Below are 15,880 nucleotides of genomic sequence, written 5' to 3'. Positions count from 1 at the left end.
TGCTTTAGACGGTTCCGGTGATAGAACAATTTTGGTCTGCAATTAGAGCTCGAAATGGGCAGGGTTATCAAATTCATTGGGTGTGTTCTCTTTGCCGTGTACCGCTAAGCATGTAACCACGCTGATTAATTTGGCCTGCATTGTGACGAAGCGCAGGATTGCCATGACGTGGAAGTACTCAATGGGTCTACAGGTAGAATCGTTGTCGAATGAACCTAGACGATGGTCACCAGTTGAGACCACAATGTGATTTAGGACTCTCTGCAGAGGTATGTGTGAGCTGACCCACAACGTCATGGCTTGGAATGCACTTCGACAGCCAATTCTCTTTCCTTCAGACTACATGCCTCCCTGAGAGACTGGGGTTTTTAAAGCAGGGAATGCTTGTGGATGGAGGGGGAATGACACCTGTCTGCGGGAACAGATGGAGGATTTTGGAGGGAATGCGCCATCGGTAGTGGACAGGGCTGGACTCTGGATGCTCTCTTTGATAAATGTATAATTCTATTGTTTAGTCATGGTAGTGTAAGGCAAGCTGTTGTTATGTATGCTGTTTACGTGTGTTGTAGCTGTTGGCAGCGAAATATTGTAACTTGGCCAGGATATGACAACGAATGCATAAAGATTTAATTAGTTCTGCAGTTCAAGGGGAATAAACAGATGTAAAAAAATGTTTGTTTGTGTGTCGTGAAAAATGAAAAGAGCACCAAGCTCAGTGTGATGTGTGCATTTCGTGTTTCAAGCACACATCCTTTTTTTTCACAAACATATTTTTTCAAATACAAAGATCAGTAGTTATTCTTATGTTCTCGAAATGCTCTTTGATTTTAAGCTCCATTTGCCTCCTTCCTCTTTCTATTGGGGGTATTTGGAAAGAGTGCCAGAATGCCCATTTCGGATTGATAACCTACTAGAAAATGTACATGATCACTGTGGGTTTTGATAATGTGGTTTGCTTTGCAGGACAAGTGTGATGTTCTGATTGTGAATACAGCATATGCTAGAAGTGATCATTAAAAATGAATAGTTAACATTTTAAAAAGAGCTACTTTCCATTGTTAGTACAATGAAGAGCATTCCTTTTGTTTTAGCTTATTTTGCAAAAGAAAACAGCCTCCCCATGAAGATCTCTGAGTTTTTGCTCTGGTAACGCTGCGGTCAGCAACTGATAGAGTGCTTCTAGCAAACATGCATCTGTCAACCCACCCGCACAGAAACGGAGAGGGAGAGAGGCGGGGTCATAATAAAGTGAAACAAAGAGATACGAAGAGAGAGGGAGAGAGAGAGAGCGTGTGTGTGCATTTTTGTGTCTGAGGAGAGAGAGTGAAAGACATGCAGCGCTGGTCTGGGTTGTTGTGCTAGTGCAGCGCTGAGATATTATTCTAATTTGTCGTGCAGAGGATGCTGTTGTTTCTACACCCTTTACTAGTTTCACTTTTACATTAGCAAGGGGATTTCCAATGCCCGCATCCAATTAAATGCCCGGCTTGTCACGTGGATGTAAACGATCGCCTTTGTGGGTAGGGCGTTGACATGGCAAGGCATACCTTTATTTGAAGTGAGCAGTTGTACAGATCCGGTATCTGGATGAGTGCGAAGAGAGTGTGGTGGACCTGTGGGCGGATTTCTGTTGAGCCTAGTTACGCACGCGCTGCTTGACAACTCTGCTATTCGGAGCCATGTGCTGGGACAGACCGAGGGAAATGAAGATTGGTAAAGCAAACTCTTACTTTCCTGTGTTGTGTTACCGCGAGGAATCCGCTGACTAGATTGCGTTGGAAGAAAGGGTAAAGGCTAATGTCCAGATTACTTTTGCCATGAGGGTGACACATGTCAGGGAAATAGACCACTATGGTAGTCCTATTACATATAGAGTCGACCATTCCCCTGCATTGGGCATAAAGGAGTGTGGCAGTGGTTGAAGAACATCAAAACGGGACGGGTGGCTGCAGGGGAATCATGGAGTGTGACGAGGAAGACTCAGTGTTATGAAGATTGCCAGAAAGTAATCAGAGCATTATCACTGTGTCCCTTTTCCTCGTCTAGCTAGCTATTCTATGAAAATGTATTAGTTCAACCTATAGCGGTCACAGCATAACTGTTACCATATCCAAAATAACAGAGCCACAATTCTGCCACCTGTGTGATATGACTTTAGGTGTCAAACAAATAAAGAACTGAAGGAAGATGAGGCATTCAATAAAGAGAATGTTTCAATCACACCAAAATAATCAAGTGGTGAGTCGCGCTTGAGAGCTGAAGCCAAGATGGCTGCAGCTTCGGACAGCTCTGTGTTGGGTGGATGAACCTTTTCAGAGAAAATACTGCATGGAGATACGTGCTGTGAGTGAAAATATATTAAAAACTGCTTTGTGCGCACTCTGATCTTAATTTTCAATCAGAAATCAGACCCGGATTTGATCTAGATTGTCTTTAAAGGAAGATGTTTACAAGGATTAAATAGAATCTGAATCCTAACCTTTATATAATCACCTCTACTAATCTGGAACAAGAATTTTTGTGATAAAGACGCCCTTGGATAAGTAAGCGGGGGCCTACAAGATGGCGCCTTATCATCTTTATGCTGCCCTCTATTGAGATCTCTAAATCTTACAAACAGAACTATAATTGTAGCTATTACCATCTAGTACGTACGGAAAGCTATCTGGTGAAATTAACTAGTTTCTTTGTGACATTTTATGAAATGTGAAATTCATTTTTGATAAACTATTTATGAATGTCATATTTCATTTTTTTGTTGATAATTATGTGATACTTAATTTCTTTGTAAGTTAAGTTTTATAATTATGTGTAAAGTTTATATTTAAACTATATCACATTAATAAATAAATCTCTAATGGAGTGGTTAGGTGAGAACCAGTTCTGCCCAGCAGAGTAGCCGGAGGGAGCACAGAAATTCTACCCACGTCCCACCTGACTCAGCATATCATAAACGCATAGGATAGAGATTGTGCTCCTGGGCTAAAGGCAGGTTGAAGACTGTGTGGCAGGCCGAGAGGCAGGGGGGATTTCCAGAGCAAGATGGCAAAGCACACTGGTGCGGGAAGTTGTGGGGAATAACATAGATCTGTCCTGCCTAAAAATAAATGTTTAGCATTAGTGGTTGACTGTTGGATGAAATTTGGTGTGCCGTGCGACTCGTTCCGTAATATAGTCAGGAGTTTATTCCAGAGTTTGGAAGCCTGTAACATGAAAGATTTTCCACCTAAATGTTCCTTCTTATGTTTATGGTATTTTTAGAAAGGTGGCATTCTGAGAACAAGGGTCTCCAGCAGGTTTGTGTAGAATTCTATTTGTCAAGGAGTTCCCCCCTTCTCACCTGAGTTCGATCTTTGTTGGATTTCTTGATCGATGCCTTCTTGCGGACGGATCAAGTCTTGAATAAGGCTGCACGAGTCTCTTCCGACTCCAGCGTGCGTTCAAAGTTCCGGGATGCAAAGATCCAGGAATCCGGGAAATGTACAGAGTGCGCTACTAGCACACGAGTCCAGGAATCAAGAAATGGAGGAAAGGGACTAGGAATGGGGTTGGCTGGAAAGAAGCAAGGAAAACAATACCGCGAGCTACGGAGCACACGTCTGGTCGCTACTTCGCAATAGCATTGAGACACGCGGAGCCGCAGGAGGCGTGGTCTATTAATAGAACACGCTACGTCCAAGGCGTAGAGCGAGGTAGGTGCTTCACAGTGGACAGCCATGTTGGGAGGACAAGGGAGTGTAAACCCCGTTGAGACAAGGACCAGGAAGTCCAAAAGGGGCGTGTTCTGTAGTTCATGACACTATTAGAGAGAAGTCTGTTGCTTTGGACGTGGATGGATTTATTTATTAAACATAGAGTCCTAAATTGAATTCTCTGCTTAATTGGAAGGCAATGAAGTTCGTTCGACCTATGGGATATAGGTTAAAATTTGTCTCATTTAAGAAGTAATCTGGTGACCACATTCTGGACGGTTTGTAGCTTGTGCCCTGACTGACAACACTCTTCACCTTTGGAGACTATTGTCCGGCCATGGGTGTTGTCAAGCTTGAGCAGCTTTCATGGGAAACAATGAGGAAAACATTGATGTTCTCACACCACATTCACTCAAATAAAAACTAGCCCCAAATGACACAGCCCTATCTCCTGATGAAAACCAGGCCCCTGTGGCTGAAGGGGCCAGAAATTTGCTGAAATACTGCATGCCCTTAAAATTCGGCATGGCCACCATGGGCATCCCAAAAGGTTGACCTTTGAAGAATATGCAGTTATGTGACACTGGCTTTAGTAATGTACCAAACTAAAATGTGGTAAAGCTGGAGACCATAACGAGTAGGGAGTCCAAATGAAGAGGGGAAAGAGGCGGACTAAATAGCTGAATAGGCTTGGCTGGCCGCACCTGCAGTCAGATATGCTTGCCTACTGCACATGATAATTACACAAGTAGCATAGCGGCCATGATAACCCTAAACACATGTGAGATATGTTACCCCATGAAGTAAATATAAATGGAGACAAGGTTAAATGGCTTCGCAGGGACTTGGGCTGGTCACAGGGCTTACTGCCCAGTCCCCCAAAATGTACACATATGTCATAGGTGCACACAAAAGGTTAAAGAAATGCACATTTGTCTAAACAGGTGGTCCTGTAAACATTCTCCAGGATGAGCAGACTGCTTAGACATTATTGATTTGGCATAGATGCCAGCTTACTCTGGTTAAACTAAACATGCTTTCAGTCTGGAATACCAAATAGTGCCAGTAGAAAGGGTCTCCACCAATTCTATTTGTTTGTTCTATCCTCCATCCTCCATGGTCCAGCACGCATGCCAATGTTGGGAACATTCTACATATGGCCCTTTCCTTATTTGCATTGCGGAATACTCTGCAACACATGTGGAGAACGTAGGTGAGAGGTTCTATGCCAGTGTGGGGCAAGTCCTGGAAGCTAAGAAACAATATGGTATGAAATTACACCTGCTTCGTGAAATAGTTTCCAATGTATGTCTAAAGACAATGGGTTGGTCTTGGAAGCAAAATAATGCAGAGCAACACAAGTTCAAATCCCGGTCCTTTGCTTAGAGAACGGTACTGGTATTAAGCGTGCTATGAAAAATGATTTAAATTTTATTAAAGTAACGTGCTGAGTAGTTTAGAGAGATGTTATAGAGCAAAGAACATAACTTGCGTTTCAGCTCCTTATCTGAAACTTTAATTGACATATTTCTTCAGAGTTTTTAAAATAATTTCTTATGTGTTATAAAATGGTGATGGTTTATCTTTCATACTTTTGCACGTATGTGTTCAGAGTGCTCACAAAGAAACAATGCATTCCATTTATAAAAGTTAGATTATGCAAACAGCCTCTTTCAGGCACTGGATAGTATGTTTTTTAGCATGCCTCATATTCCATTAATTGCGCCATTTGATGTTAATGTTTTAAAATGTATTTAATTGTGTTATGGTTCACAGCGAACGTTTCACAATATCACAGATAGTAGTACAAAACACAGTACATAGCTCAGCAGTAGGTGCCTACAATGCAGCTGTCTAAGTTCTATCAAGCCAGGCATTCAGCCAAAAGGTTGTCCAGGGTTTCACTCTTATTCTGATCATTACAAAAATGACAAGTTCTAAGGTGTATTTCTATCTTTAAGTGGGCCCCAAAGTCCTCATTTGGGGGAATAAATTAAGACGAATTCTATGGAATTGGTCCTGCCATCATTTCTGTAAGTAGCGAGGCACAATATTGAGCGCCTTTTCCTCGGCTCTAACATACGAGAATAACCTATCGTTTTTACAATCTCTTTTGTTACTTATTCAATTGTCAAGCCACAATCTTCATAATGACCGCTGAGGTTGAAATAAGCATGTCAGTAGAGGCCTCAATAGAAGTTAGTGTGTCAAGACACTGCTCCTTCCAAACCATTGCGGTCTCGCTCTTATTAGTCCAAAGAAGATCGTTCACCACTACAACCTCCTTCCGCCATTAAGAATTTGCTGAACAAAGAGAGAGTTTTCCAATTTACCATTGCTCTCAATTCCTATTGCAGAATCAGGGCAGGAACAGTGCCCGTTAAATGGAAAACTCTTCACCAGAATAACCCCTCCAGAGTCGCCTAAAGGAAAGCGGAGTTGGCTAGAAGAATTTCTGCTCCAAATGTTAAAATTGGAACAACTTATAGAACTCCAGAATAGGTCAATAAGACAAGTGGCTGACATTTTTATTAACCAAGCAAGCTTGAGAAGATAACTTTTATGTCCTCTGCTTTAACACAGTAATCAAGTTTGAATTACAGGCTCCTTTGGAGATCATAAAGCCTAAATAGATGAAAGACTAGACCACTTCTAAGAGCACACAATTTAAATGCCAAGTGTACGAAATCTTAGCTCTTTTTTTTGATGGTCTCATGACCAAGATCTTTGTTTTGGCCGTATTAATAGATAGATCATTGCTTTTGATATGAGGTTGCAGCTTGTTGAGCTGGCGTTGAAGCCCAATGGGAGTCTGGTCCAAAAGAACCTGATCATCTGCATATATTGGCCAGCTCACAGAAGTGGAACCCAAGTGATGGGGGAAAGATCTTACTTTGGTCAAAGCCAACCACAAATCAGCAATACTGAAGTTGAAAAGGATCGGTGCCAAGACACATCCCTGTTTCCACCCACACTCTGTGGGCACCAGTGAAGATAACAAGCCTTACCTATTTAGCCTGACACATACAGTGGCGTCTTGATGGAGTGAATTTAAGAGTGTCTAACAAGTATGGGGGACAGCCCCACTTTAGCAGCTTATTCCACAATAGAAATCTGTTGACACTGTCAAAAGCCAGAGCAAAATCAACAAAGGTAACATACAGCAATGCATCTTTACTAAGGGTTCGTTCCTTGAGGAGGTTGACCAAAAAAACATTCAAGAATGTTCCTGATCCCTTCATAAAACCAGATTGAAATTGATTGAATTGTGCACTATCCTTTGTTCATTTATGGAGGTAAACCCACACCAAAAAAGTAAAAATCTTACTAGGAACATCAAGGGGGGCAATGGACCGTTAGTTAAGGGGATTTAATCAATCACACTTTTTAAAAATTGGAGCCACTATAGATGTTTTCGAAGAGGTGGGCAACCGTCAAAATCTTAAAATATGTGAAGAAATGACTGAGAGAATCTCAGCCCACAGGACAGGATTGCTCTTCAGGGTGATGTTAGTTAACCCCTTGGGCCCTGAGGCACACACGTTTTTACACTTGCAAATAAGGCTGTGGATGTCATCCACATCAAATGTTAATGTGCAGGTAGGAGATGGACAGATATTATAAGGATACACAGTCACTGTCTTTATAGAATATGTCTGCTGAATCTTCTCTACCCACAGCGTCTCTGAGATTGGGTTAATTAGCGATGCAGCTTGTAAAATAGAATCAACATTTAAGACTTTTCAAAAAGCTGATACATTCTTGGACTCTAAAGCCCTTAACATACTTTCAGAGTCTCGTTGAATTAACATGTTTTTATATCGGAACAACTAATTTTGATATCTTTGTTTAAGGGTTCTAGAATTCAAATAAGTCTGTGTAGAGTAGCAAGGATCCAGCTTTCTCAAACTAGCGCAGAGCAGCCTCTTTTGCTTTTGAACGTATCAAATGCGTGCTTACATTTAGGTTGTGATTTCTGCTCAGTACTAGAATGTTTAAATGAGTCCAATAAGAAATCCAAATAGTTTCTTGAGGGAAAGATATGGGCTAAATCATTTCCTCCTGGGACATACTCCAGGTGATCATTAAACATCTTGGTATTTCTAGCATTCCATATTAATCTACTGATTCTAGTGATTCGTGGAAGAAAGCTATACTTGTCCCGGTTATTTTTAACAGAGCACGTGCAGACCTGGCCTACTATCGTCTGCTCTCCCGCTTGGATGTTCCTAGTAAAATGTTCACTCAATGATTGAGCATACTTAGTGATTACCAAACAGGATTCTGGGCTTGGTCTTCCATAATACGTAACATTCTTGTACTAAATACTTTAATACAGAATGCGAGGTGGGCTTCCACTCCACCTTTCTACGTTTTGAATGTTGATTTACATCTGCATTTGACACTATGAGTCGTCTGAAACTTTGGGACAAGCTAAGGAAAATGTGAGTGCCTGAAGGTCTTTTGAGCAATACTAGAGTGAACAGCATGGGGGAACTGACTATGGAAATCCCTACCGGAAGAGGAGTAAAACAAGGATGTGTTTTGGCCCCCACACTGTTTAATCTCTATCTTGTGGTTTCCCCAAATGCGCTGGCTGAATAAACAACTTTCCCTGGAAATTGGGTAACCGACCTTTATCATGGATATGATACGATAAAAGTCGTTTATAACGTGCCTGTACACAAGTGTTTCTAGGCGCGACAAGACAAGGAAGGGGAGACAAAGGGAGGACAAAACAAATGATCTAGGCCTTGTGTCATTCAAATCATGCAAGTGCGAGGGGGAAGGGAGAGAAGTGCCAGGGAGAGGGAGGGGAGAGAGTGCAATATGCAAGCTCAAGTATGTGCTGCTGGAGTGGCTGGCTCACGTACATGCAAGGAGCAGGGGACTGTAGGGTTGCAGATACAGTCCCTAAGTGCGTGGGAGGCCCAGAGGCAGTGCAGGGGACTACTGGTCTTGAACGAGCCTGGTTCCTGTTAAAGTTCAGAAGGTGGCCAGATAACCAGTTAGCACATTAGTCAGGTACATCAGCATGGGAGAGAGAGAGAGAAAGCAGAAGCGAAAAGGAAGGTCTTGAGGTAATACCGGAACCTTAGGTGGTCCTGCTCAAGTCTGTGAGAGGCAGGGAGGCTGTTCCAGAGGGAGGCCCCAGTAGAAGACAGAGATCTACCCCCACTCCCTGCCTGAAGAAGCATTTGACCCTCAGAGAGTTGGAGGTGGGTGAGCGGAGGACCTGAGAAGGAAAATGCTTAGGAAAAGAGAGTTGGATGCAGTATGGTTCCAGCCCCAAAAAGCCTTGTGGACAATGCAGAAGGTCTTAAACTTGATCCTTGCAGCCACCGGGAGCCAGTGAGAGATTTCAGGGTTGGAGAGATACAACCCCTGGGCTTGAGGCCAAGGACAAGTCTTGCAGTCCTGTTCTGGATTATTTGGAAAGGGCGAAGAGTAGAGGCAGAGTGATTTAGAAAGAAGCTGTTGCAGTAGTCCAGCCTAGAGGGAACCAGAGCTCTGGAGACAGTGAGCTTTTGGTGGAAAGTGAGAAAAGGAAGAATACCTCTGAGGAGGTTCAGCTGGTAGTGGGATATCTTAGAGATGCCCGTGATGGGAGGAGAGAAGGAGAGGGTGGAGTCGAAGATGACCCCAAGGTTGTTTGCCTTGCAGGAAGGTGCAGGTAGAGGGCCCAACGAGGGTGGCCAGAGTAAAAGATGGAAAGCAGGAACGGGAGTCCCAATGAGAAGGATCTCAGTTTTACTGGCAATAAGGCAGAGATCGTTGGAGGCACACCCTTCCTGAATCGCGGATAGACGGTCAGGAATGAGCGAGAGAGGACAGGAGGCTGAGGAGAGCCTGAAGGAAGGTGATTGTCATCCGCATAACAATGAAAGTTAGGAGAGAAGGTAGAGATGAGGTGGGCCAGAGGTGCCAAGTAAAGGTTGAAGAGCCAGGATGAGAAGAAAGAGCTCTGGGGAAAATCACATGTTGAGAGAGAGGTGGTGGAGAGAAAGGCATCCAATTGGACCTGGAAGGGTCGATCAGAGAGGAAGGATGTCAACCAGGCTAGAGCCTGACCCGTGATGCCCAGGTTGTCACCGAGACGACTGATCAGGATGGCGTGGTTGACGGTGTCAAAAGCAGAGGATAGATCAAGGAGGATGAGGACAGAAGGAAGGCTAGAGTCGAGATTAGAGAGCAAGTCTTCACGGGTGTTCTGGAGAGCAGTTTCCATGCTTCTGCCTGCTCTAAAGCAGACTGGTGATCAAGGAGACAAACAACAGAGTCAGTATGGAGAGTAAGCTTGGAAATGGCCAGCTTTTCCAGGAGTTTGCCCAGGAAAGGAGTGTTCGAGATCGGGTGATACTTTGCTGGAGAGGAAGGATCGGCCGAGGGCTTCTTAAGGATGGGGTGCACAAAGGAGTGCTTTAGGGGGGGGACAGGAACGTTCCACTGCAAAAGAGTGATTGCAGAAATTGGCCAAGGCTGCAGCAAGGGTGTAGATGTGGTCCCTGATGGTTCTGGGGGAGCAGGGGAGCACCTGCTTGGACGAGACATTCATAGATTGGACTTGTTTCTAGAAATATCGTCAGGAGAGAACACAGGGAAAGAAGAGCAAGGAGGAGGAGAGACAGCTGGAGAGGGGCTGAGAGGGTAGAGGGAGAGGAAGAGGAGAGAGAGTACAAAATGTCCTGAGTCTTACTGGTGAAGTGAGAAGCAAGGGCCTGGGAGGGATCATGAGAGGTGGAGACTGCAGCAGGATTGACCAGCTCCTTGGAGATTTTGAAGAGTTCAGTCGTGTTGTTAGAGGCCACAGAGACGTGGGCTTGAATGTAAGCTCTCTTCTTGGACAGGGCAGAGAGTCTGTATTGCCTCTGGAGCAGGCAGCAGGCCAGTTTGTCTGAGGATGAGCCTGATGCCCTCCACTTCCTCTCAACCACCCTACACTTGCGCATAAGGGTGGTGAGGTTGGAGTCGTACCAAGAGTCGCACTTGGATGTGGGCTTCAAACGGATCCTCATAACAGGGGCAAGGACATCAAGAGTGTTAGAGATATAGACATGCAGGTTGGAGAGGGCTGTGTCAAAGTGTGAGTCAGCTGTAGGAGGAGAGAAAGCAGCAGCAAAAGCCTCCACTGACACGCGCTTCATGGCCTGGATGACCGAGAAGGTGGATGGCAGTGCTGGGGTCGGCTTCACCTCGGGGACATAGAGCGTCTGGTGAGAGGAGAGCAGAAAGTGGTCTGTCTAAGAGAGAGGAGTGGTGATAGGGTTAGAGGTGGGGATGTCTGAAGAGATGAGAATATACAGGGTGTTCCCATCAGAGTGTGTCGGGCCAGAGGGTAGAATAGAAAGAGAGCGAGAGCGTCACAGAGCTCTCGAAAGAGCCCCAAGGAGGGGTTAGAAGCATCCAGGAGGATGTTGAGATCTCTGAGGAGGAGAAGTTGAGAGGTTGAGGCAAGGAGAGAGGAGGAGAGGTCGACCCACTCGGAGAGGAAGAGGTCAAACTGCCCAGGTGGCCTGTAGACGGTGGCCACAGTAAGAGAGACACAGGAGAGATAGAGTGTTTGCAGACCAGGCATTCAAAGGAGGAGTAGACCTGTGTAGGAATGACAGAAGCAGGGATCCACTTTGGGAAGATCAAGGCTACTCCACCTCCTGGACGGTTGGTTCTGGGTTCAGAGAGAATCTTGTAGCCATCAGGGAGGAAAGTGTCAAAACCTGTGACAGAGCTGGCCGTGAACCATGTCAAGGTGACACCAAGGACATCCAGATCAAGTTCTTTGATGAGTCGGCAGATTTCAGGGGAGTAGTGTTTGACAGCACAGTGAGAGTTAAGCAACGTGGAGCAGATTGACATATTTGAAAGACTTCCATGGAGGGTTAAAGACATGAGGTACACTCTGTGGAGGTGATAGAGGGGCATGAGAGTGGACAGAGGAGGAATAAGGAGAAGGCAGAGTAGTCAGAGAAGATGAGGAGGGTGTCATGGAGGTGGCGGAATTGGGAGGTGGCGGAGGAGCCAGAGAGCTGTAGGTAGGAGTAGCAGGAGAAGGAAAGAGGTTGATAAGACGAGGGAAACGTCTATCAAAAAGGAGGATATTGGGCTGAGGGCCAAGGACCAAGACAGTGGCATTCAGATAGACATTAATGATGGTCTTGGAGGAGTGGATGGGGACAGAAAATCCAAATGAACTTTTTTACTGTTTAAACTTTTTTTTTTTGATGCGGGGGAGTCCCCCTTCAATCCCCTCTTACCCCCTCTACCCTAACTTTTACCCTTACCGCACACCCCACCTATTATGCACTACAAATATACCACATTACCTACCATGTTCGGTCACTTCTCCTTAGGTAAAATTGCATTTGGTTAAATCTACGGTATCAGTGTTTAAAGACACAATTAAACATTTGTCTCATGTCAAGACACAAGTATGTTATTTTATGTGTCTGTTGATTAGTATTTGTATATCACACATCTGCCGTAGTGACTGAGTATATCCGTCAACCACAAAAAACTGGTGGGAGTTGCAGCTTTAACCCCATATATGTTGACACCATGCAGAGCGGCCATGGGTGGTGGCAACAGTGGGTGTGGAGCAGCTCATCCTGACATGTCATGGGCCTGTTAGAAAATATTTGAGCCCCGGCACTTCCTTTTTTTTCAAATTAAGAAATGCGGTTTTCAAATTAAGAAATGCGGACTGGCCAACTCGTAATGAGGCCAATAGAGTGAGACAGAGAGACGAGGAGAGAGAGGGAGAGAAAGAGTGTGTGTGTGAACATATGCATGATGTGAAGAGAGATAGAAAGACAGAGAGAGCGTTAGATTTCTGTGCTAATGCAGCACTGAACTATTCAACTAATTTATTGTGCAAAGGATACTGTTTGTTCTTTTTAGTTTCACTTTTACAATAGCAAGGAGATTGCCATCGCTCGCATCCAATTAAATGTCCTTCGTATCATGTGTCATGTTAATGAAAGCCTTTGTTGTTCTCCTTAGCAGGGCGTTGGCATGGTATACCTTTATTTGAAGTGAGCAGTTGAACAGATGAACCATGTTCTCCTGTTAGGCCTGACACAATCAGGAGTTAAATGTAGCAAACCTTTATCAAGGACCTTCTGCTTACAGTGCTAGAAAATATTCCTCTTTGCCTACAACCTATAGTGGACCGTGCTCATTGGTCATTCACTGTCAGGCCGCTTCCAGCCGCACCTCCCAAGATCTATAATAATCAGACTACTCAATTATAGATATCGTGGCAGGCCTGATTATAAGTTGAGAAGTGCAGGAAAAATGTGGTGGTAATACCATTACTGCCACATTATTTCCCCGAAAGTTGAAGGATTCACTTTTCTGCCACATTTCGGGGCAGTAATTCTGCGAAAACTCCTGTCGAGTTCTATGGACACCAATTAAATGGGGACTAACACTGCTACCACCCAGGGTAATACCGCTGGACCAAATCTCAGTAACGGTATTACAGTTTAGTGGTATCTGAGCAGATTTACTGCCTTGATACCACCAAACTTGTAATGAGCCCCTCCATGGCACCACCATAGGTAGAGGTGAGCTGAGACATGGCAACGGTACTTTACATTCCACGACTTTAGCCCAGTGGTTCAAGAGGCCTGTCAACATTTCTTCTTAATGGACTATACAGCAATAGGCCCATGGCCAAACCAAAAATGGAAAATGCTGGTGTGGGCCAGTTTTTGGGGCAATGTGGGTCAGTTTGACAGTTTGATGAGTTACTTCACTATGCGCCAAAAGTTTTGACCAGCATTGCGGTATAAATATTCTTTAAAATGCACAATTTGCATCATATTTTATCAAAAAACTCCCTTTGGGTACTATTCAAACAGTGTCACAAAAGGAATGAATAGTCGTTTGCAAATGTGGGCCATTTTTTTTATTGGTGCCCGAGACAATTTTATGGCCGAGTCCGACCCTGGCTTTATTACCGCGGCATGAAGTATGCCATGCTTTATCCGGCAAAATAGAAGAGCATTGCAGAGGGCCATACTCACTTCTTTACGGACCTCTTCGATGGCTGTAGATTTTAGAAGAACAGATTGCAGTCAGTGAAGCGATCACCTGACAGACCTAAAGCAGGCAGAAAGACGTCAGAACATTTAGATTGACACAATCCCTGTAATGTGGTTCACAGTTGGTTGTAGTAAGATGATGGTTATAGGCAGTTCATATGCAGTAAAAGTACAACAATGTAACAGCCTGTAGCACAGACACAGGCCGTGTAGTACAGGAAGACAACATCCCTAACCCAACACTTCAAAGAAGTGGCCATACTGGAATTGAGTTGTCAAAGATCTTATAGAAAGGGAAAAAAAGTAGCAGACAAATTGCAGAATAGATAGTAAAACCCATGGCTCCAAAGTAGAGTAACCTCTATGTAGGGCCGTATTCTAGCTATATTCCCAGGCCAGTCATTAGCTGTTGGAGCACTCGGCTCCCCCTCATTGGGCAATTTCTGGCCTTTGCAAGTTGGTATAGCTCCGAAAACCCATAATGACCTAATAATTGTCCAATGAGGGGCAGCTGTGTGCTCCCTCAGTGCAGGGCAGCCAGCATGGCAGTTCCGTGATGAGAAGGAGAGCCGCTCTGACACACCCGCCATGGGCAGGGCTCTGAGCATGGCACTCACTGTCATCACAAGAGCGCTTCTGTGATGGGAGGGAGCAACGCACTAAAAGCCCCACTGCCGGCTGGACTGCCTCTCATCACAGGAGCACCGTGCTGAGAGTCCCACTGCCCAACAGAACCAGTAATTCTGTCCGGGCTGCAGCTGACATATGCAGCCTAGGCAAGGTAAATCCCCCCGCCCCCACGCCCACCTGCTCCTTCACCGGACTGCACCTGACAGACATGGCCCGGCTCCAATCTTAGCCCTGCCCCTCCCTCCTCACTTTTGTGTACGTGGTTGCTAACAAGTTCCCAGCAACCACAGTAGGTGGATTGCATTTTTTAACCCACATCTTCAGCCTATATGGTGATCATAGACTTTACAGATCACACCCTCTGGCCGTACCTTGAGTTATGGGCCCGTACCCGTAAACCTCATTAAACACCCTCGCTGCATTCTGGCCTTTAACTCAGTCTTCAGGGCCCATACCTCCCAGTACTGCCTTTGGGCTGGGTCTATAAAACTTAATTTATCAATGCCAACACCCCTCGGGCCATCGGCACCACTGAGTGCCTGAGTTTGTCACTCAAAACAGCGTTAGTAAAGATAGCTTAGAGAAATCATATTCCAAGAATCAGAAGGTGATTTTCGTAGAAGAGGTGGAGAAAGGCCCATAGCGAATGCCACTGAGATGTCAATTTTCCTGACCTGCAAGTTATTGGTATCTTTAAATTTGATTAAATATCAACCCCAGCCAATCTAGAAAATGCTATATTTTATCTGTAGGCAAATTACCATGTAACGTAATGCGAAATAAACAAAACACATTTTAGTAAACATAAAAATTGAATAATTAACTTATTATGCAAGACCATGCATACCACGCTGTCTCTGGTAGTCTGTACCAACCCCGTAGGGCACAAGACTGGACAGTTGAGAAGAAATACCTTACTCCTGCAATCAAAATCTCTGTGTCTGATATTAAATCAAAAGGCTACCTGAAATTCATCACATGGCAACGAACAACTCTTTGAAGGGGTCCTGCAAAGGACCAAAGAATATGCAGACATTGGGAAAAAAAGTTGGAACATGAAAAGGAACAGCTTTCATAAAAGGAAAACCTCAGAGGGACTTAGTATATCAATACCACCTAATGCTTTAGTAGTTAACCAAGAAAGAAAGGGAATCAGTTATCTCTTGAGAGTAGTGCTTATGGTCTAGTGATGTTGTGGCCACAACATATTGAAAAGCCTTTCAATGGAATAGGACAGATTTCTACCACATAATCTGGTACAGCATGCCGGAAAACGAGAATACAGGCAAACAGCAGGAGTAATATGAACAATGTGACTTATCTTGAGTTGATGAGAATCTGAACTCTCATGCAACACTGCAGTCTCATCAAATACACTGTAAGACCAAGATAGTAAATGAAAAAGTGAGTCTTAGGAAATGTCCTTGACACGCAGAATAGAAACTTACTTATAAGAAAAGAAAAACCTTTCCAAGTTTTAAAATATGAAATAGAAAGTAATGGCCTGAGGGTACT

At 44.3% G+C, this 15,880-nt stretch overlaps 1 protein-coding gene across 11 annotated transcripts in view; it reads left to right on the top strand.

Annotated features, from left to right (window-relative positions):
• Nucleotides 1-15,880, top strand: part of CIITA (class II major histocompatibility complex transactivator) — an 807,875-nt gene that overhangs the window by 257,147 nt on the left and 534,848 nt on the right. For 2 of the 11 annotated variants that reach the window (XM_069647818.1, XM_069647814.1), the window contains exon 1: nt 1,536-1,713. The exons of the other annotated variants lie outside the window; for them this stretch is intronic. The gene's annotated coding sequence lies outside the window, so the exon portion shown is untranslated. Of the gene's footprint in view, nt 1-1,535; nt 1,714-15,880 lie in introns of those variants that run through there. 11 annotated transcript variants of the gene reach the window in all.

The sequence above is a fragment of the Ambystoma mexicanum genome, chromosome 2q (genome assembly GCF_040938575.1).
Source record: "Ambystoma mexicanum isolate Mex_15411 chromosome 2q, UKY_AmexF1_1, whole genome shotgun sequence".
Classification (NCBI taxonomy): domain Eukaryota; kingdom Metazoa; phylum Chordata; class Amphibia; order Caudata; family Ambystomatidae; genus Ambystoma; species Ambystoma mexicanum.
This window is presented reverse-complemented; position numbering and strand designations above follow the sequence as displayed.